Raw genomic sequence first — 24,226 nt, 5'->3', positions numbered from 1 at the left:
AGAACCAAAAGCTGAACCATGCTTGCCTTTTCCTTTTTGTGAGATAGCAAGTGTTTGTGTTCCCTCTATCAAACCACTTCTATTCACTCTAGATTGTTCTTCTTGCAAAAGAAGAGACACAACCTCATCAAATGCGTACATATCCGTATTCCCTTTTGCAACCAAACGAATAGTAGTAGCAAAGCTTTGAAAAGATTCGGGTAATCCTTTCAACAACGTAGAGACAAGTGATGTATTCGAAATGATCTCATCAATGTTTGCCAATTGCTCTTTCAAATCTTTAATGCGTGTCACATACACATCTACCGACTCATTTTCAGCCATATATACATCCTCAAGTTGCTTTCTCAAATATGCAACACGTGCTTCGTTACGCACGGCATACAACGAAGCAAGAGTGTCCCATGCTTGTTTGGACGTAGAGCATGACCGAATATGTGGAACTATATGACGCTTCACAGAAAGTGCAATCAATGCATGAGCTTGAGCATCTTTTCCATCCCATCTAAGTTGCTCTTGTGTTGGTGGAGTAGATGAAGTCACTGTGCTCAAAGATGAACCTGTATCTGTGATAGTAGACTGTGAAGTAGTAGGACCGGCGGGGCGTCGATCTACATCTACCACTATGTTCCATAGTTGTTTGGCAACAAGAAAGTGTTTCATCATGTAGGACCACATTGGATAGTTTGTCCCATCAAGCTTATCTTCAGCTTGAAGCATGCCAAACAAATCACCATTGTTTGCCATTTTACCAAAGAACAAGAAAGTGGTAAAATATTACCTCAACAAATCGGAAATGAGTGCTGAAAATGCAGCTCACAAACTATCACTCGGATGACGATTTCGACTACACGAACGGCTTCGAAATGGGGGTAAAACAGCAGGGTACCTGCTGAAAATGCGCTCCAAGTGCTGAAATACACTTCTCTATATTCGGAAGTTGATTTGCACAATGAAAAGTGCGCGCGCGCCGCGACACCGCGATGCGGACAACCGAAGATGGAGAGGATGAAGAACTTGGCTCTGATACCACTGTTGGGTATGTGAGGAAGAGTGGGAAACACACAAGAAGCTCAAAGAAAGAAGCACTCACACAAGGAAGGCAATGGCTGGAATAGCTCTCTATTGATGATTATTCCTGAAAAAATAGGAGCGGAAATATATATCCCTAAGTACTAAGTACCACCACTTATGAGTGACTCATGTATGTGGTAACATGGGAAAAAAAACCTCTAGCCAGCACTAGAGTAAAAAGTGCCCATGTATAGGGAAAATGGTTCACATCAAAGCTACTAGAGGAACACGCAAGTGTAACAGAATCCTCGGTCCTTTGGGGTTCGGCTCAAGGGTATCGTGGTTAGGGAAGGAGTGAACGAGTGTATACAGGAATCGTAATAGTTATCTTGATCGTGGAGGCTATGGAGATTACGCTCACGGCTACAACAGGCTCCTTATGTACTTAAAACACAGAGTACAATGACTCAACATAGGAATCAAGCAAAATAGATCTATATTTCAGAGTTCTTCATACCAAAATTACGATTAAGATTTTTTTACAAGTTTTCCATGCACTTTATATAGGGTCATGGGCGGTTATGCTTAGCGTGTGAACCGTTACCCCTCATGAATGTTTTGGCTGTTACACCCTCTTAACTATGCTATGGCTCCACCCTTCTTCTTCGCTCGCCGTACATTTTTTAAAAAGAGACAAATTCTTCGAGGATTGGGCGGGGACCCTATCTACCTCGATGAAGACCTGACCAAGATGCAAATTGAGCATTGTAAAACTTGTATGCCGCGAGTCATACAAGCTCGTAAAGAGGGGCATCGTGCTTTTTACCGAGATGAATGTGTGATAATAAATGATCATGCCACCAATTGATTGTTGGGATTACGGTCCCTCCGGATGGGATGGTCAGATGTCCGGGAATCGGGAATGAAGACCCGAATGAGGAGTACCCGGTATCGGAACCGGATGATGAAGACCCGGTTTCGGATCCAGATGATGAAGACCCCGGCTACGGAGCCGGATGACGAATGTACCCGGAGAGAGATCCGGATGCGGGGACATATTTGTGAATATGTTTGCCAAGGGCCCTCTAGGCTATATTTGTAAATAGCCCGAAAGTCATATGTGTATAAATATGACTTAGGGCAAACAGTTTTGTTGTTGTTGCTCATTTTTCTGTTTTTCACTTAGAGGGAGCGAAGTGAGAGCAGCCGAGAGAGAGAGTGAGAGAGAGAGAAAGGAAGAGGTCGACGCCTCTGTGTAATACCGCCGCCTGTGGCGAGGACAGCGAGCTCAAGGTCGTCGCCTTGCAGCTCGCCATTGTACATTCCCTGCGTATAGTGATAGTTGGAGTCTTGCACTCCCGTGGTTTTTCCCGTCTAGGGTTTTCCACGCTAAACCCTGTGCATTCGAGTCTCTCTCTGTGTTTTCGATTTACTGCTGCATTGACTCGTGTTTCCTCGGTTGTGGCCGAGAGGTGAAGGTTTTGAAAGCGTCAATTTCTAACAATCTGGTATCAGAGCGACTGCAGTGCAGAAAATGGAAGGCGGCAGCAGCGGGCAGCCGGGGATGATGGTGCTGAATGCGCAGAACTACGCCGACTGGAAGATAAAGATGGAGGATCTGATCATTGTTCGGGACCTGTATGAACCGATCGACAGGTCGGAAATACCCAAGGGGGTACTTGAGACGGAATGGAGGCTTCTGAACCGGAAAGCCGTTGCAACCATTCTGCAATACGTCGACGTGAGCGTTCTACAACATGTGGCGAACGACACCAACGCATATGAGATGTGGCAGAAGCTGTCGGGCCTCTACGAGAGGAAGAATGCGTTGAACCGGACCTCCCTGATGAGGAAGATAGTGAACCTCAAGTACCGGGACGGCGAGAGTATGGTGGAACACGTAAGCACGTTCATGGGATTCGTGAACCAGCTTGCGGCGATCAAGTTCCCGTTGGAGGATGCAATGCAAGCCATCATGCTGATGTGTACATTGCCGGAAAGCTGGGAGAACTTGGTGGTGACTCTCAGCACCTCCTGCACCGAAGATAACTTGTCCCTACAAACGGTAAAGACAAGCATTTTGAACGAAGAAGCGCGTCGGAGAGATAAAGAACCGGCCTCCGATCCGAAGATGCTGCTTACCGAATCGGATCGGGGAAGACAACGGAACCGGAGTCCGCAAAGACGGGAGAAGTCGGGGACCCGGTCACAGTCAAGAGGAAGGCCCACATGCTTCCACTGTGGGAAGCCGGGGCACTTCCGAAAGAATTGTCGGCATTACCGAAAAGACAACGGAGCCGACGACACCGATTCGAAGAAGTCTTCGGAACGGAACGATGCTTACCGGGGAGCCACGGACCGGAATGGTTTGGATCGGCGAGGGCAGGACCGGAAAGGAACGACGGCACTCGCGGCAAGTGAAGAGGAGATCATGCTCATCACCGAAGAAGGTGAACTAAACATTGCCGGCGATGAGACTACCTGGGTGGTCGATTCCGGAGCGTCATTCCACCTGACCCCGAAAAGAAGATACTTCTCATCCTACACAGCCGGTGAGCATGGCTGTGTTCGGATGGGAAATGAAGGTACGTGCCGGATTGCCGGCATAGGAGACGTGTGGTTGACAACCTCGACCGGATGCAAAATGTTGCTGAAGGATGTCCGACACGTTCCGGAGGTTCGATTGAACCTGATTTCGGCCGGGAGGCTAGACGATGAAGGCTACACAGGTAGCATCCGGAACTGCGTAATGAAGTTCAGCAAGGGGAGCCTGATAGTGGCTCGGGCCCGGAAAGTCAACACACTGTACCTTATGAATGCCTGGTTGTGTCCGGAGGAGTTGAACGTGGCAGCCGACACTGCCGGTGAGCTGTGGCACAAGAGACTGTGCCACATGAGTGAGAAGGGGATGAAGAGGCTTGCAGAAGGCAACCTTATTCCAGTGAAGCATGTGCACCTGGAGAAGTGCACCGATTGCCTGGCCGGTAAGCAGAACCGAACCTCCTTCCACTCAAGGCCACCGACGAGACGTAGCGCACCATTGGAGTTGGTGCACACTGACGTGTGTCAAGTAGAAACGAAGTCACATGGCGGAGCCCAGTACTTCGTGACATTCATTGATGACCACAGCCGGAAGCTGTGGACAGCACCGTTGAAGACAAAGGACCAAGTGTTGTGCGTCTTCAAAGAACTCCACGCGAGAGTGGAAAGGGAATCCGGCAAGAAGCTGAAAGCGATACGAGCGGATAACGGAGGGGAATACGGGGGGCAGTTCGAGGAGTACTATCGCTCGAAGGGAATCCGGCTCGAGTTTACTGTGCCGAAGACGCCGAAACTGAACGGGCTGGCCGAGAGGATGAACCGGACCATAATGGAGAGGGTCCGGAGTATGCTGGCGCATGCGAAATTACCCAAGGGGTTTTGGGCTGAGGCAATGTCGACGGCGACATACGTGATAAACAGATCACCCTCAATACCTTTGGACGGAGACACGCCGCAGAGAGTGTGGACCGGTAGGGAAGTATCCTACCGGCATCTGAAGGTGTTCGGGTGTCTCGCATATGTGCATGTGGCAAAGGACCGGAGAGGAAAGCTAGATCCAAAGACCCGGCCATGCATATTCCTCGGTTACGGCGATGACGAGTTCGGCTACCGAGTATGGGACCCGGTCGACAAAAAGATATTCCGGAGTCGTGATATCATCTTCATGGAGGACAAGACACTCGCCGACTGGGAGTCGGAGAAGAAGATGAAGCGCTCCAAGTCGACCGGTGAGGATCAACTCTACGAGGAGCAGTCCCGACCGGCAAGGGACCGGTTAGCACTCGAGGATCCGGCCGAAGACGGTGAAGAAACAGAACCGGCCGAGGAAGATGAAACTGATACCGGAACCGGCCCCGATCCCGAAATGGATTCGGATGAAGAGGAAACGGAGGAGCCGGTTACCGAAGCTCCGGAACGGAGATATCCTCTAAGAGAGAGAAGGGCCCCTCGGAGATTTCCGGAACCAGAGCACGTGCTGCTAACCGACGAGGGGGAGCCGGAGAGTTTTGAAGAAGCAAAGCTTGACACCCATAGCCGCAGGTGGTTAAGTGCCATGCAGGAGGAGATGGATTCCCTGCATGAGAACCACACATATGAACTTGTGGAGTTGCCGAAAGGAAAGCGGGCACTTCGAAACAAGTGGGTGTTCAAGCTGAAACCGGGAGATGCCGGAAACCCCCCGAGATACAAAGCCAGGATCGTGGTGAAGGGGTTCCAGCAGAAGAAGGGTGTCGACTTCGACGAGATATTTGCCCCGGTAGTGAACCTCCATCCGGACGGTGCTGAGCATAGCGGCAAGCATGGACCTCGAGGTAGAACAGATGGACGTGAAGACGGCATTCCTTCACGGTGACCTCGAAGAAGAGATCTACATGCAGCAACCGGAAGGATTCGAGAAGAAAGGGAAGGAGCACCTGGTATGCCGGTTGAAGAAGAGCCTTTACGGACTGAAGCAGGCTCCCCGGCAATGGTACCGGAAGTTCGACTCTTTCATGACCGACGAAGGGTACCACAAAACGCAGTCCGATCACTGCGTGTTTGTGAAGAAGTTCGAAGGAGGAGACTTTCTAATACTCCTCCTGTACGTGGACGACATGTTGATCGTCGGACGGGACCAGGTCAAGATACGGATGCTGAAGAAAGTGCTTCACCGAACCTTCTCAATGAAGGACCTGGGTCCGGCGAGGCAAATACTAGGGATGCACATCATCCGGGACCGGAAGAAGAAGCAGTTGTGGCTGTCACAGGAGAAGTACGTGACAAAGGTGCTTCACCGGTCCAACATGTCGGAAGCAAGACCGGTCGGGTCAACCCTCCCGGCAAACTGCAAGTTGTCCAGCAAGCAAAGCCCCAAGACAAAGGCTGAGAAGGAGGACATGATGAAAGTACCATATGCCTCTGTCGTCGGAAGCTTGATGTACGCAATGGTGTGTACAAGACCGGACATAGGATATGCAGTCGGAGTGGTGAGCCGGTACATGAGCAATCCCGGCAAAGAGCACTGGAACGCGGCCAAGTGGATACTCCGATACCTGAAGGGCACGACAAACGTGTGCCTCCGATTCGGCTCCGGTAAGCCCGAACTCGACGGCTTTACCGATTCGGATATGTCGGCTGATGCAGATACCAGCCGGTCCACATCAGGGTATGTGATGACGTATGCAGGGGGAGTTGTTTCGTGGCAGTCGAGGCTGCAGAAGACGGTTGCCTTGTCAACCACGGAGGCGGAGTACATGGCGGCTGTTGAAGCCGGCAAGGAAATAATATGGATGAAGGACTTCATTAGAGAGCTCGGTATCCGGCAGGAGGAGTACCGACTCTACTGCGACAGTCAGAGTGCCATCCACCTTGCGAAGAATGCGGCCTATCACTCCCGGACGAAGCACATCCAGCGAAGATATCACTGGATCCGGGAAAGGATAGAAGACTAGGAGTTCGTGCTGACGAAGATCCACACGGACGAGAACGGGTCAGATATGCTGACCAAAGTGCTCACACCCGACAAGCTGGAAGCGTGCCGGAAGAGGGTCGGACTGGAGAGACATCCCATGCCGAAGTGAAGGGGGAGTTTGTTGGGATTACGGTCCCTCCGGATGGGATGGTCAGATGTCCGGGAATCGGGAATGAAGACCCGAATGAGGAGTACCCGGTATCGGAACCGGATGATGAAGACCCGGTTTCGGATCCGGATGATGAAGACCCCGGCTACGGAGCCGGATGAAGAATGTACCCGGAGAGAGATCCGGATGCGGGGACATATTTGTGAATATGTTTGCCAAGGGCCCTCTAGGCTATATTTGTAAATAGCCCGAAAGTCATATGTGTATAAATATGACTTAGGGCAAACAGTTTTGTTGTTGTTGCTCATTTTTCTGTTTTCCACTTAGAGGGAGCGAAGTGAGAGCAGCCGAGAGAGAGAGTGAGAGAGAGAGAAAGGAAGAGGTCGACGCCTCTGTGTAATACCGCCGCCTGTGGCGAGGACAGCGAGCTCAAGGTCGTCGCCTTGCAGCTCGCCATTGTACATTCCCTGCGTATAGTGATAGTTGGAGTCTTGCACTCCCGTGGTTTTTCCTGTCTAGGGTTTTCCACGCTAAACCCTGTGCATTCGAGTCTCTCTCTGTGTTTTCGATTTACTGCTGCATTGACTCGTGTTTCCTCGGTTGTGGCCGAGAGGTGAAGGTTTTGAAAGCGTCAATTTCTAACATTGATGGCGTGTGGCCCATGTGACAGAAAATAAACTTAGGATGACTTTATGGAACTGTAACGGTGCACTTTGGATAGACCTGGGTCATCTAGAGGAGATTTTGAAGGTATCTGACATACTTTTTTTAGTAGAAACACATTAGAGTCCAAATCGCGGATTGCCACAAGTTGACGATTTTCATTGGGAATCTGTCTTTAGACAAACCTCACGTCAACATACTACTAGAGGGTCTAGAGGGGTTGTGATACTATTTCGGACAGAGATACATAATAGGATAGAAATACTAAAGAAAGACCCAGAAGCCTGTTTTATGTGGGCGAAAGTCCTCACTAGCAAGGATCATGCAATATTTATCGTCGTTTGTTACTTCCCCCCGAAAGGATCCCGGTATAATATGGCTGGAGAGGCGAGTATAGTTGATGAAGGAACGCCACATGGGCCTTCTCCATATGAACCTTTATCGAATGACATAATCCGATATTCTTCTCAAGGGGAAGTCTTCCTTGTAGGAGATTTCAATGCGAGAACCCAATCCCGACAATGCACAATATTTCAGATGGATAGAAACCTAGAAATGGTGAATGTCGACCCTTTAGACTTAGACATAATGCGTACATCAAAGGATCAAGGTGCGGACGCCACAAGATTTCGCCATCATCTGGTTGAACTTGGAAGCCGACACTAGATGATCATATATAATGGCTTAGCCAAGTGGCCGGGCTCGGAAGCGCTCACATGTTTCCCACATGGAGGAGGGGAAAGCACAATTGATAACCTAATAGGACGCCATGAATCTACCCACATGGTTAACCCCTTCCGGTGGCCCCATGTCCCATTGGTGCAGACCATAGCTTCCTATACTTTGAGCTAAAATGTGACACCTCCCACGCCACCAACTCTAGTCAACCAAGCCATCACACCATAATACATTTCACGCACGAGCTCGATGACATCTACTCCCGACATGTTCAAGCCCATCTCTCCTCTTTTGATTCTTCCTTGCCTTTAGAGAACCTCACTACAGAACTCGCACACATCCTTCACTCAGCATCAATTAGTAGCTTCCCATACACGAAACACTCCAATCATAGTAGAATAGGGTCTATGCCATAGAACAAGTGGTATGACGAGGATTGTAGAGAGTTGTATAGACAACTTAAAGTGCCGCGACTTAGTGGTACTATTTACTCAGTATAGGCTTGCAAAGAGATGCGCAAGATGACACGTCGTAAAAGACGAGCTTGGGAAGCATCTCAATATTGGAAACTCTACCATATGCTCATGAGTAGGGATTGCGCCTTTTCATGGAAGAGACTACGGGAACCACGACCACAAACACCCATTGGGGATCCCAATATTTGGCACACATATATCGAGAGACTCTACCATGTCCCAAACCAACCATCCATTCCAATGCCTTCCACACCTCGACCTACCATGGGGACACTTTTCACGACCTTTAGGGTCATGAAGGTCATAAAAAAATTACAACATAGGAAATCCATGGACCATAGAGGATTGCGAGTTGAGCACATCATATATCCTCGAGAGTGCCTAGCCCCCTTTCTCACTCTAATCTTCAACCGTGCCCTCGCCAAGGGTTTTCCACCACAATGGACCCTATACATAAAGGAGGGAACCCAATGGACCCAAATACATATAGGACCATTATGATAGCTCATACGCTCGCTAAACTATATGGTATAGTAATGGAAGCGGAGCTTATCGATTATATGGAAACATTAAGTCTTCGAGCACCTGAGCAAGCTGGCTTTAGACGAGTTTCTCCACTATTGACCATATCTTCACACTTAGGTGCTTAATTGACCAGACGAAGGCTCGTAAGAAGAAACTATATATGTTGCTTTGTGGACTTCCGCAAAGCCTTTGACACAGTTCCTAGGGAGAAGTTGTTTGATAGACTTAAGAGCTTGGAGATACCAAATGACATGATCTAGGCCATTTATGCCCTATATGAGCAAGTCTCTGGGTGCATAAGATGCCCATGTGGCCTATCCGATTGTTTCACTAGCACCATTGGTGTAAAACAGGGTTGCCCCCTATCATCAACTCTTTTTGGGATCTACATTGATGAGATTACTGATTTTATTCTCGTAAGGGAGGCAAGGGAGTAGCTATTGGGGATACACAAGTTAGTCTCTTACTCTACGCATACAACATTGTCTTGCTCTCGGAGTCGGAACATGACCTACAAAAGCATCTTAATGCCCTAGATGACTTTTGTACACAATGAGGATTGGTGGTGAATTTAGCGAAAACTAAAGTCCTTATCTTTCATATATCATCCCGAGTTAGGAGTAAATGTCACCTAATCCTCTCTCATAAACTAGTTGAGGTAGTTGGATTATATGTATACTTGGGAGTCACTTTTAGTGCTTGCTCAGGTAAATTCTCAATGTCCCAGGCAACCAAAGATAGGCTAATGAGGGGGTATGGATCCCTCTCACTCTTAGAGAGACAATGCCACTAGGCATACTTCAAGAGCCATGGACTAAGGGATGGATCTTCGACTTATTAGTGACCCCTTCCCTCATGTATGCATCAATAGTATGGGCTCCAGGTCTACCATCTTTCATGTGGGCACAATTAGAGAGAGCTTTGGTGACGATGTTATCACGTCAACTCCGAAGCAAATCGACAGTACCACATGACATTATTAGAGCAGAGTTCAGCCTACCCCTGATGTTAGTAGAATGACTTTTTCAGGTGGTAGTTTTTATTCATCGAATACATAGCCAACCACAAGATAGGATATCCCATCGAGCCATTGAGGCATCCCGGTCCCTACATGCGTCTGGAGACACTAGATCTTGGTATAACACTGTGGTGAGTTGGTTACTTGCAAACGACATAAACATTAATAACCTACCCCCCCTTAAGTACAACCATGGGACTGATCAAACTCTAATATCTCATGAAGACTGTAATAAAGTGATACGCCAAGAAATATGGCAAATTTACACTCGATATAAATAGATCACCCCACGAGAGCCACTCCCATCTAAAATGTTGTACTATAAGGAACACTTGTTGCACTTCTCTTGAGTCTCAGTTAGGTTTTATTACACAACCAAGATATCTAGATACATTCTTATCAAATGCACTAAGGGTGGCCTTTGGACAACTTAGGATATCATCTCACCAACTTGAGATTGAGAATGGTTAGTCTAATAGAGTCCCTGGAGAGGAAATGCTATGTAGGTTGTGCCACATAGAGATAGAGGATGAGTATCACTTCACATGAAAGTGCCCAACTTATGCCGAGATACGAGTGGAATACCAAGACATATTAGGACCCTCTCCCACCCTCTTCAAACTATTAGATACCTATTATGTAAGATATACCCTCTCCCACCCTCTAAGATATACCTACCTATTAAGACATTTACGCCGCTCGGCCTCTCTCTTGAGGAAGCCGAAATGCAAAAACAACTAAACGCCCTCAGATGTTGGGCTTCAAAACAAGTCGACACAGAGTAGAAAAGATTAAGAAGATAAGGGAACGTGAGCTACGTTGACTAGAAGCTATGGTTGGGGTACCTTTTACATTGGGACCACGGGCCACATCCACATCGAAACCCTTTGACCTCTTGCTTCTCTTCGAGAGACTTGGATGGAATTAGGCCTAGTATAACATCATTTTCATTGTAGAACCTGTTTTTTATATAGAACATGTTTGTTATTTTACTAAAACTATTTAGCTTAAAACTCTATTTTTATTTTTATTTTTTACTTTTGATGAATGGGTAAATATCCCATTTTTTGTTGTAAACCATTTGTCTCATGGGCCAAATTTGGCCTTAGAAGGCGTTAATATTTCTTTCTTTCTTTGTTATATGATATATCTAAGAAACTAAAAAATAGGGACTTTATGAACTCTATTTTTTTTTAACGAATATTTTTCATGCATTTGTATTCGTATTCGTATTGGTATGCATTCGTCGGGGAGGCCCCACGAATGAGAATATGTCAATCAATGCTACCAAATATGGAAAGCTCTTCCATAGTTGGGCTAGAATTTTGGGGATTCAAGCACCTACACTTCTACACACATCTTGGAAACCTCTATTTTGGTCTTAGGTATTTGATTCCTTTCCATAGTTGAGCTAGAATTTTGGGGATTCAAGCGTCCACACTTCAACAATAGATGAAATCTCAATGTAATGAAGCAAGGAAATGAAACCTACAATGGTGAAGGCAATGCGACCATCGATCATAGACTCTTCTATTATAGAACTCTAGGATATTGTCATATATGAATGTAATACCTTAGGAAATGTACATACATATATTGTGTAATTGTAGCATATTGCAAACTTGGTAGTAAGTTGTTAAAGTTGGAATGCCAAATGTGGCAATCATGCAATTGCCACAATATATGTATGTAAAGCTTCTTTACTAATAAATTGATAGACTTTTAGTCCCAACATTTGACTATGTTCCTCTATCTCGTATGCTGTTACTCCCATATATTGCCCATCCCTTTCATAGATAGCTTGGCTCCATATCCAATCTAGCAATTCTATTTTTCACACATGGAGCCAAGCTAGATTAGCTATCAAGTTTTATAGATTAGAATGTTATATACAAATCCTAGTAGGGACGGGATAGTTCCATCTTATGTGGAGGCCCACAGACTCAAGAAAGGGAGATGACGACCATTGTTGGAAGAAGGCTAATTGTTGTCTTCGGCTCCATCAATTCCGTTCATGAGGCCATCGTATTGGTTCTTTAGTGTGGCTACAAGTTCACTCCATAACTCCTACAATAACGTCGCCTAATGCACGGTTTGATTGGAGAAGAGTAGCCTACATCGTTGTTTCTAGAGAATCGAAAGTGTTATTGCAATTCCAACACAACTTGAGCTTTGGCATTAATAGGAGTTGAGTGGATATTGTCGGTGGAGGAGAACAAGATCTCTTGTGCCTTTATCAAATTATCACCAACGTCATACCCTCTTCCTGATATTTGTATTTGTCAATTGGGGCCTACCATGATAGCTAACATGCATTCCCCCACTTGATTGTGCCTTGTGCCTTGCACCTTGCATAATTGCAATAGGCAACCAACCCTCGCCATATTCGATGGGTCTCTAGGTAGTCCCACAAAGCATGCCGGATTGATTTTGTTGCATTTGGGCATGCTACACAATTAGGAGAGTCAAGGATTCCATGTGGCCACTCTCCAACCGCTAGTGACCTATGTATTAATAGCCATCAGAATGTGTTATTGTTTCCACAATTGCTGCCAAAACTTGGTAATAGTTGTACGGGGAATATGATAAGAGTTGAATGTATGGAATCTAATATGCGGAAGAATATGTGAGGACCTACAAGAAGATGTGTACAACAAAAAACACAGACAAAGTATGAATATGCAAGAAGCTAGAAGATAGGATAGACACTGTTAAGCTCTAATGGAGGCTCTGTTATTCTCTTCGGAAAAAAAGAAAAAACCTCTCTATTACAATGATATAGTTGGGCTTATATACTCAAGCCCTAACTTGTGAACGTGTTCACACCTAAGGATACAATTTGGAAGGAGTCGGCGTTTTATGCCAACAAACTCCGTCATAAAAAGGCTACTCTTCCTACGTATACAAGTGATTGGGGTTATCCCCCCCCCGCAAACCTAGATTACAATTTTAATCTAAATTTACAACGCTGTATACATACAAGGCAGTCAACATTTAGCCGAATCTGTAGAGTTAGCCTAATTTGGCTAGTTATCCGGATCGTATGTCGTCTTGATCGGCTTGTATGAGTCGGTCGGATCGACTAGTTCGGATCGAATTTCGTCCGAATCGACTTGTGCCCGATGCCAACTCTCAGCCTTTGATCGATTGTTTGCTTCTCTCTCATGCTTACTCCTATGCTCCTCGCTGAATCCTCAATCTTCTCCTATCTGCTCGGTGTCCTCACACTCGGTTGTGTGCTTAGCCTTTCGGCTTTCCGATCCTTTGGAGTTTGCTTTTTCGGTTCATCCGATTAGGCCGGTCTTCGACTTTCCTTCTACTTCTATTTGTTTAGCTCCTTTTTCTCATGATATGGCAAGACTCGAACCCATGACCTTATGTTACATGGGTCGAGCTCTTGACCATTAGACGATATGCTGTAATATGAAGGATATTATTTTCATTTAAGTTTTACTATAGAAAATTGATGTATATTCCAGATTTAATACTAATATCTTATTCCTCTTTCCTCTCATCCTATGGCCGCTGTTAGCGCTCAAGAATATCAATCCGTTTTCTCGGAGCTGCAATGCTTGAAAGAGAAGTTCCTTGCTTTGGAACAAGAAAATCAACGGTTGTTGGGGGATCTTCAACAAATCTCCTTAGAAAAGCAGTAGACGCAACAACAACATGGGGAACTAGCGTTACGTTGTCGCGTTACTACGCGCGTGTGTGGAGAAACGAGGCGGAACCACCAGGGTCTTGAACCGAAGAGCAGGTGATAGGAGGGGAAAGAGAAAGAGAGAGACGACCGGTTACGTATGAGCAAAGAAACACAGGGACACGGCCCTTCAACGCGGAAAACACGAATGGACACAGAGACAGAGAGACACAAATGTTTGTATATTATCAAATGACACCAAAAAAAACAACAAAGCACGCGAGCGATTACAACCGAACAGGCCAGCGAACAGATGTCGATGCCTGTTCGTCTGCGCACGAAAGGGGATAGGATGGAGGTGCTGCTGGAAGCACAAGGGCGTTCCTCGAAGCAGGGCGAGCCTCCCGAAAACCTGCAGAGAAGAGCAATAGAGAACAAACAGAGGAGAAGCGTTCGGTTACGGTCCGACAGCACTTCGTCCTCCTCAATGCGCGATCCCCCTTCTCCCCGCGTCTCCCTCTCTTTTATGGCTTGCAGAAGGGAGCCATCTCCCTCATTTACTTCCTACCTACTGAATCTAACTACCCAGGATATATCTATGTACCTATTTCCCTATTATATACATTAAAGGGCGCGCACGCGTGAAGAGCCGATTCACACGCTCTATGCACCGATTGCGCTAAGGGACGGTTTTCTTCACGACATCCGCCCCCACCTAACCGCGCATCCACTGGTATGCGCCAAAATTGCGCTCTGGTTGGAGAAAACCGGTCCGCGTTCCGGTTCTTCGTCCATCGGTTCGTCCTCCGTTTCGGATTGTTAGTCATCGTTGTCCAGGCCTCTTAGATCCGGTTCGCCATCGTGGCGCTTCTTGAACGATTTTATCCGCTTCCCTGCTACCGGTATCGCCATCCTCGTACCGTCGAGTTCCGCTAGGTGATACGTCCCGTTGTCGTTAGCGCTCGTTACCACGTAAGGTCCGAACCACCGCTTTGCAAACTTCCGTGTTGCTCGGTGCTGGTTGTCGGGGCTGCTGTTGTAGACTAGCACCCAGTCGCCTTCCTCGATTTTCTTTGGTCGGAGCCGGTGCGTTCGGTCGAACTGGGCTTTGTTATTCATCCTCGCCGTCCGAAGTCTCTCCGCCGCTCGTTCCACGTCCTCTGGCCTCCGCTTGAGCTGCCGTATACGCACCGCTAGCAGTTCTTCCCGACTCATCTCGTCTCTCCAGTCTACTGTCGCCCAAGAGGAGATCGTCTGTTCCATCGGCATGATCGGCTTCTGTCCGAACATGAGCTCTAACGCAATGAACCCGGTTACCGAACTATGCGTTGTCCGGTCCGCCCACAAGGCATAAGGTAACAGCCGTGGCCAGTTCCCGACCTGGTCTTCGCATGCCCGGACTAGCGCTTTGACGATCGGTCCGTGTCCGCGCTCCACCTTCCCGTTCGCCTCCGAATTGTACGTTGTGGTGAGCGAGAGCTTGACCCCTAACCGGTCGAACAACTCCTCAGCCTCTTCGGCGTCCAACTCCCCGCGGTCAGCCACGATCTTCCCGACGCACCTGTACCGGCATATCACGTCCTCGATCAGGAACCGACACACGACCGCGGTCGTTTTGTTCTGCAGGGCTCGGCCTTCCATATTATAGATCTAGGTACTAAAGTAAGCTTAAGATAAGGATAAAGAAATGAAAGATAGAAAGGAGAAAGAGAAAGAAGGGTGCCGATCCACCCGACCACCCCCGAGCGAAGGGATCGAGACGGAGTCGAGCCTCGATCGGCGTCGCATACCACCGTCGTGGCGTCGAGTCGTACCTGGTGCTGGCGCACTCGCTACAAGAGTTGACCCACCACACGAGCAGAGTCTCGATGTAGTCAAGAGATGATCAAATGAGGGTAGCTAGGCCTCTTATTTATAGCGATACCCAAGGCCCCCAGGCAAGTTCACACTTGACCTAATGGGTTGTCTCAATCCCGAGGATTAAAAGTAATCCTCCCCTTCTTTACACTCTCGTTTAACCCTCACACTTATCCACGTGTATAGAATACTACGGTAAATTCTTACCACGGGATATTATATGGTCATGCCCGTAACATACTCCCCCTCTTTAAAACATTGCACTCTTGCAATGGAAAGTTAGGGAAGTTAGTTCTAAGAGTATTTTCGCGTTCCCATGCGGCATCTTTTATTGATTTATCCATCCATTTTATTTTAAATTCTCGGATTTCTTTAGTACGTAATTTTTTTGTTTTAACATCGAGAATTCTTTCTGGTACATGTGGTTTAGAATATAATTCTTCAGAAGTAACCAGAGTTTCAGTCATAACTGTATCGTCGCCAGAACCTAGAAGTTCTTTTAGACGACTCACATGAAAGACTGGATGAATTCCGACACCATCGGGAAGAGCGAGACGATAGGCTGATGACCCAATTCGTTTGAGGACTGTAAAAGGTCCACAAAACCATGGGGCTAACTTAGCGCACTTACCCGTAGACAATGTCTTAGAATTGTGAGGTACACGTAAAAATACCTTCTGTCCAGGGTTGAATACACGAGGTTGCCTATGATGATCGGCATAAAAACGCGCTCTATCTTGAGCTGTTTTTATATTATCTCGTGCAATATGCAACATATCTTGCATATCCCGAAGAAATTTTTGCGTACTTCGCAACTCATCATGATGTATATTAACATCAATCGGGGCTCGTGGCTGAAAACCATACATCAACATAAAAGGACTATATCCCGTCGACGTATGCTTGGAGCTGTTATAAGCAAACTCCAAAATTGGGAGATAACGTTCCCATTTTGTTGGTTTTGCACCAACGTATGCTCGAAGCATGTCCTCAATAATTTGATTTACTCGTTCTGTCTGTCCATCGGATTGAGGATGATCCGTGGAGCTCATGCTCAACGTAGTTTCTAACTTCTTAAAGACTTGTGTCCAGAAGTCACTAGTAAACTTTGGATCTCGATCACTCACGATATCCATCGGTAACCCATAAAAACGAAACAATTCGTCAACGAATTGGTAAGCCAATTCAGGAGTTGTTACCGTGGTTTTAGTAGCAATAAATCTGGCCATTTTAGTTAGTCGATCAACGACAACCCAGATGGCATCATGACCTTTTTGGGTGCGAGGAAGGCTAACAATAAAATCCATGGATATACTTTCCCACTTATTATTGGGAATGTCCAAGGGATGTAAAAGTCCTGCAGCTTTAAGTCGCTCGGCTTTGTTAACCTGACACTGGTGACATTTAGTCACATAGCTATGTATGTCAGGACGCATCTTAGGCTAATAAAATTGAGTGGAGATGAGAACGAGTGTACGATGTATTCGAGGGTGCCCTGCTGAGGGTGCATCATGGCATTCAAAAAGAATCCTCTTTTTGACCTCGGGTAAATCTGGAACACAAACCTTCCCATTACGGTAGAGCAAACCGTTAGCAATGTGGAAGTATTCCTTCGAGGATGTGGTGGTGTCTGTTCCAGACTCAACTCTTGCCCAGTATTTTGCGAAATAACTGTCATCAGGATACTTTCCTCGAAGGTGATCATAAAGATCTGATGATATTTTAGTGAAGCTAAGCATGTTAACTTCACGGATGCGACTTAGTGCATCAGCGACAGTGTTCATGGAACCTTTACGATATCGTATGGAAAAATCAAAGTCCTGGATGAGATCAGCCCATCGTGCCTTATGACCTTTCAGGTCTTGTTGGTCACAAAAATATTTCAAGGACTCGTGGTCCGTAGTTACCACAAAGTGATTTCCATAAAGATAATGGCGCCATGTTTTGAGCGCATGTATAACTGCAAATAATTCCTTTTCTTGAACGGTATACCGACATTGAGCAGAATCAAGTTTCTTACTCTCGAATGCTATTGGTTTACCATCTTGATACAAGACAACACCTATAGCATAATCGCTTGCATCGATTTCAACCTCAAAAGGTTTTGAAGGATCAGGTAAAAGAAGTGAAGGAGCCTTGCAAACCAGGTCCTTGAGTTCCTTAAAGGCAAGGTCTAGTGTAGCATTCCACACAATAGGTTTTGTAGACTTACGCGTTTGACCTTTTAAAAGATCAGTAAATGGCGTCGTCAATTGGGAGTAATTACGAAGAGACTTTCGCAAAAACCCCACAAAACCAAGGAATGATCGAACTTCTCGAATATTCCGAAGAGTGGGCCAAAGCTTGATTTTCTCAATGCGAGAAGGATCAATTTCAACTCCTCGTTCGGTTATGAGATGTCCTAGATAAGTAATTGATTTCTTGAAGAACTCACATTTTGAGATCTTCGCATAAAACTGTTTGTCACGCAATGTTTGTAAAACAAAGCGGACATGTCTAGCATGTTCTTGTAATGTACGGCTATAAACTAAAATATCATCCAAGAAAATAACGACAAATTTTCCAAGTTGTTCTCGGAAAATGTCATTAATTTCTTGTTGAAAAGTAGTCGGAGCATTGGTCAAACCAAAAGGCATAACCAAAAACTCGTAATGGCCATAGCGCGTACGAAATGCCGTTTTAGGAACATCGTCCTCACTTATTCGTATTTGATGGTAGCCAGTACGGAGATCAAGTTTCGTAAAATACCGAGCTCCCTGGAGACGGTCAATTAGATCGTCAGCCCGGGGCAATGGATACGAATTCTTGATCGTCACTTTATTCAAGCGTCGGTAATTAATACACATACGCCATGTGCCCTCTTTCTTTTTAACCAAGAGAACTGGTGCACCCCATGGAGATTTACTATAACGTATATAACCCATTCGTAAATAGTCCTTGAGTTGCTTAGATACCTCATCTTCTTCGGATCGACTTAAGCGATACGGAGGTATACTTATTGGTGCAACACCAGGTACAATATCTATACGATGGTCTATATTACGTTTAGGAGGTAACCCATCAGGTAGTTCACTTGGAAAAACATCATGAAAATCATTTAAGATTTCATCAAGTTATTGTTGTTCAAAATATGTTAATTGAATCGGGACATTATCGATATTGTAAACGTGAATGTCCGGATCAAGTATACAATAAAATAACGTAGAACAAGACAACTTGGATATTGATGGACACGAGGAAACAATCGAGAGGGATTGTTTTTTTACACACTGAATAAAATTCGTACAATCGTTCAGTACAAAAGAAATGGAATGACGAACCCAATCAATAAATAAAGAAGAGTTTTTATTATAAAACCAGGGATAACCCAGTATTACATCGGTGGTACAAAGATTCACTACATGGAAGTCTACTTCCTCTATATAAGTATCAATAGAAATTCCTAATGAATGAATCGCCCCGTTGATGTATTGTACTCTTCCATCAGCCAAGTGCACCGTGTAGGTGTGATCACTTACAGTGGGTTGGATTCCCCATATCTGAACCAAACGATCATTCACAAAATTGTGTGAGCTTCCCGAATCAAATAAAAATTGTACGGGAGATCCATTGATATACCCGTTTGCTCGTAGTAAATCATTGGGACCCAATACATAGTGAGGGAAAGAACATTGACAATTACTTAAATGATGTGTATAGACCTGAAGGACATTAGGAATCTGACCTTTATGGTCTGCAGCTTTAGCTTTGTTGTCGTGCTCTTTCCGGTGGAGCTTTCAACATTGATCTTTTGTGTGACCCTTCTTTTTGCAGAATACACAAAAAGGATGTTGTCGCTTACAATCGCGATCCAGGAATTCGTTGGGTGTCTTGCGTTTCCCAACAAATTGCGACTGCTTAGTCCCGGGCGCTTCGTTGGGTTTGTTATGGTCCTTCTTCGAAGTGCGTTGATAGCGAAGAACTATTTCAATGGCCTCTTCGAAGGATTTTGGATCCTTATCGTGCACTATCCAGTGATAGTCCGAATTGGGGATGCCATTGACAAAACAAGCTATCAACCAATTGTCCCCTTCTAGACCCGATTTTTGGATTTGGGTTCTAGCATGGTGAACATAGTCTTCTAGCGAGGAAAATTTCCTGCTAGAGAGGTTCATTAAAGCTTGTGCTGCCTCGGTTCGAGAGGGAGGTTGCAGAAATTGGCCCTTAAAGACCGTGACAAAATCTGTCCAGGTATCGGGCAATTTCCCCATAGTACGGAGCCCACGCCACCAGGCGGCGGCCTTACCGCCGAGTTCTCGGCCGACATATGCAATCTTCGTACTATCTGGTGTGGGATAGAGCTCAAAATGAGACTCCCATCGTCCCAGCCATGTGCAGATTGCTTCTTCGGTTCTTTCCTTTTTGTCTCTCGTAAATGGCTTAACGACAAATGATGGTTCACCTTGTCGCTCATCAGGTCTATTAGTCTCACGTTGTAGACTAATGACACGTGCCTCAAGAGCACTCTGAGATTGCCGAAGTTCGGTCATCTGTTGAGCGGTGAAACTAAGGTATTGGGTTATTTGTGCCAAATACATCTCAGTGGACATTTGTCCAGGAGGATTCCCTTGAGTTCCTTCCGCTTGAGCGGATGACATCGGGTCGTTAATTTGAGCCATTAAAGATTATTTCTGGAAAAGAAATAGGATAAGGTCAGAGATATAGTCATAACATCTTGTCGTGATGTAAACATATCATGGGAGAGCATTAATCGATATCATTATCTCACGTCAATACCCCTCTAGACGTATGAGATGAGGTTCAAGATCAGGTTACCATGGTAACACAAAGGTGTTTTAAAAACCATGGGGGTGACAAATAAATGTCTTTCCCTGATCTCTATATCGATTTTTTCATGGTGGCTCCCCGAGGCTCAACCATGTATGTTCGCGTCATGAATAGTTTATACACGAAAAAAAAATGTTAACAATAAACTATGTTTCGGTGCCCACATAAGTGGTTTTGGCTCTTTAAGTCCTATTACGAGGACCCCGAGGTGCACTTAGACCTTAAGTCTAAACATGTGTTATAGTCATATGTATCAAGGATGTTGTATGGTCTTGGTCATATTTGAACTCGAGACCTCGAGAACAAATACATTAAACACTTGAGCCAACCAAGTAAGTTGCTCTTCTCGAATGCTTAATGTTTGATGCGTATAAGAGATATGCGAGGCAATTGATCATATATGTTTTTTTAAAAGAACATATATGTCAAGGGTCCTTATTTCGCCCTCATTTACGAAAACTATGTTGGTACGTTACCTAACCTCAAGTCTCGTAATTACGATGGCATACGCCAAAGTGCAACCTAATGGTCAAGCCAAATGAGCCCTTGTTTCGTAGTAGGCTCACGTGGGCCATCACATGGTCACGTCATTACGAATGCCTCTCGTAAGAACGAGCTCATGGTGGCATCGTATCCATGTAACGAGGGAGGGATGTTGGATACGTGCGTCATTGGAGTGACCTCACTTGAAGTGGGTCAAGCCCTACGTACTCAACATCATTTTGGCTATTGGCGTTTCTTTACGTAACGAAATCGAGGTCGTCAACGGGGTTATCAACAAAAAAAATGTTGAAAAAGGGATGGTGACAACGCCATTCTCACAAAAATGTGAGGACGGCCACCAACATCCTTTTCCCGACCATGACAACTTTCGATATAATCACGTAATAACGAATATACACATATGTTTACTTATCACATATATACGATCAAATACGTATATATGTGACCACATATGCCTATATTAAACATATCGTTATAGTAAATAGCCACAAATGATGTGATCGAGATACGTAATCGAGGTATATACCTCTACGCACACGAAACATTCACAAATAAGAGATCATCGTAATACGCAATGGAGGTATTGACCTCTTACGCATACGAGACCAAACGCATATCGTTTACAACAAATCAAGGTATTAAACTCATACGCAAACGTAACATATGTTCGTGAACGTAATACGTAATTGAGGTATTAACCTCGTACGCATACGACACTCATCACATATTATTAATATGTCAAACGAGGTATTGACCTCGTGCACATATGTAAACGTTTTAGATAATCAATTAAAGACCACTACAACATCATTGACTTAATGAAAAAAATGACATATAAACTAAACACATGATTAGATGGGAGAAAAGAGAATAGAAAACAAAATATGGAAAGAGTTACCGAAGTTCTTTGTTGATCGTTGTCTGGATCAAGGCCAACCGCACAACGATCGATCAGCATCAATCAAAAGACAAATGAAAAACAAAGAAACATTAGTACAAAAATCTGATACCAAATATTATAGATCTAGGTACTAAAGTAAGCTTAAGATAAGGATAAAGAAATGAAAGATAGAAAGGAGAAAGAGAAAGAAGGGTGCCGATCCACCCGACCACCCCCGAGCGAAGGGATCGAGACGGAGTCGAGCCTCGATCGGCATCCCATACCACCGCCGTGGCGTCGAGTCGTACCTGGTGCTGGCGCGCTCGCTACAAGAGTTGACCCACCACACGAGCAGAGTCTCGATGTAGTCAAGAGATGATCAAATGAGGGTAGCTAGGCCTCTTATTTATAGCGATACCCAAGGCCCCCAGGCAAGTTCACACTTGACCTAATGGGTTGTCTCAATCCCGAGGATTAAAAGTAATCCTCCCCTTCTTTACACTCTCGTTTAACCCTCACACTTATCCACGTGTATAGAATACTACGGTAAATTCTTACCACGGGATATTATATGGTCATGCCCGTAACATTCCACCTGGTTCGTTAGGTTCTCCCGAGCCAGCACCAGATATCGCATCTGCCCTACGCCCATCGGCATCGTTACCAAATCTACCATCCATTTGAAGTGGATGGCCGGAGGGTATGTAGGGTGAAGCTCGTCCCGATGTCGGACTATGGAGTGTATCTGACAGCTCTCACAAGTTGTCACGAACCGATGCACGTCCCGGTACAGTCCCGGCCATCAGTACTTCCCCTTTAGTTTCTCGAACGTGGCCCACGTCCCACGGTGTCCAGCCCAGGGGCTGTCGTGGTAGGCCTTCAGCAACTCCTCCTATTCCTCCTCCATCGCCACTACCCGGAGCGGGATGCCGTTTCTCTTCTTCGGGTGCTTCCACAAGTATCCGTCTCGGAGAAAGAATCGGTACGCTCTCTTACGGATCCGGTTGGCCTCATCCTTTGCCCATGACGCGTCCGGCGTCATCGTCCTTAAGAATCCCCCAATCTGCAGCCACTCCCCGTTGTATTTGCTCTCGTCGAAATCGTTAAGCGCCGGAGTGCTCCCTCCCTCGGTTGTTACGTAGGCCGCCTCGAAGAAGTCTACGCCGACTTCCTCGTCCTCCGAAACCATGCCTCCCTTGTCGTCGAATCGCGCCCTCCAAAGCATGTCGGCCATGGCATTGTCTTTCCCGGAAATGTGTCGTATTTCCGGATCCAGGGACTTGATCTACGCTATCCACCTGAGCATTGCCAAGTCCGGGGTTGCGCATCTGGAAACCATGCCGAGAATCGGCAGGTAGTCCGTCTCGATAATCACCTCTGTCCTGATCAGATGGTCTTTATCGGCCTTCACCGCCGAAACGATACCCCAGAGTTCGCGTTTAACCTGGGCGTATCCTCGCTGTCGCTCGCTGAGGACCTTCGCGCTGAACCGGATTGGGAACCGAATGCCGTCCTCATCTTCTTGGTTGACGACCCATCCGATTCCGGTCGGACTTGTATCTACCGTTATGTAGATGGGAGTGCCTTTCTCGTAGACAGCCTTCCGGAGTGCCGGAGTTGCAGCAAGAGCTTCCTTCATCTTCCGGACCGACTCCGCATGCTCGTCTCGCCACTCGAATTTTCGCCCCCTTTTCAGCAACCCGTATAGCGGCTCGGCAACGTGGGCGTAATGCGGGATCCATATGTGGTAGAACACGCATGCTCCCAAGAACCTCCGTACCTCTCTGACCGAGTTACAGTCGGGCTTCATTGCGGAGATGGCTTCCACCTTAGCCGGAGACGGTTTCCGGCCATATGGTCCGCATAGATGTCCGACGACCATGATCTCTGATTGCCCGAAGGCCGATTTCTCCCCGTAGAAGGTGAGCCTCGCGTCCTCTAGCCTCTGCAGCACCCTCTCGCAGTCGTCAATGTGTGTCTCCACGAATTTCCGGCATCCGTCCGGTCCAATCGTTTCGTCCTTGTCTTCCACCGGACATCCCTTGATCGGGATATCGTCCAAGAATGGCATGGTGACGTCCGGGATACAATCCCTCAGCACGTTGTTCATCGCATTCACCATGTGGGCCACCGAGTTCGTCCCTCCTTGTGGCAGGGTACACATCCGCACTAGGTCGAGAGGAGTCCGCATCGTTGTAATGTCTCTGCTCTCTATGGCTAGTTGGAACTAATCGTACCCCAAGTACAGATCACCGATCGAGTAGATCGACCTTCCGGCGAAGGCCTCCGCGAACTCGTCTATCGTTGGTCTGATTCCTGCGTTCCGAATGGTCACTCTGTTGACCGGTTGCAGGTCTTGAATGAAGCGCAACGTCCCGTTCTTCTTCGGTACGGTAAACCACCGGTTCGAGTACGGGGCACTCGACGGTTCGAGGATGCCCATATCGATTTTCTGCCTCAACAACTCCATCAGCTTCGGGATGTGAGCTCTCGGTACCGGAATTGGTTTGAGATTCCACGGCACATGTGGTACCGTGAATA

This window comes from Azolla caroliniana, unplaced genomic scaffold (genome assembly GCF_043228905.1).
Source record: "Azolla caroliniana isolate FFs.n. ecotype wild unplaced genomic scaffold, voAzoCaro1.0.p SCAF_17, whole genome shotgun sequence".
NCBI lineage: Eukaryota > Viridiplantae > Streptophyta > Polypodiopsida > Salviniales > Salviniaceae > Azolla > Azolla caroliniana.
The sequence above is the reverse complement of the archived record's forward strand: the minus strand, read 5'-3'. Positions refer to the sequence as shown.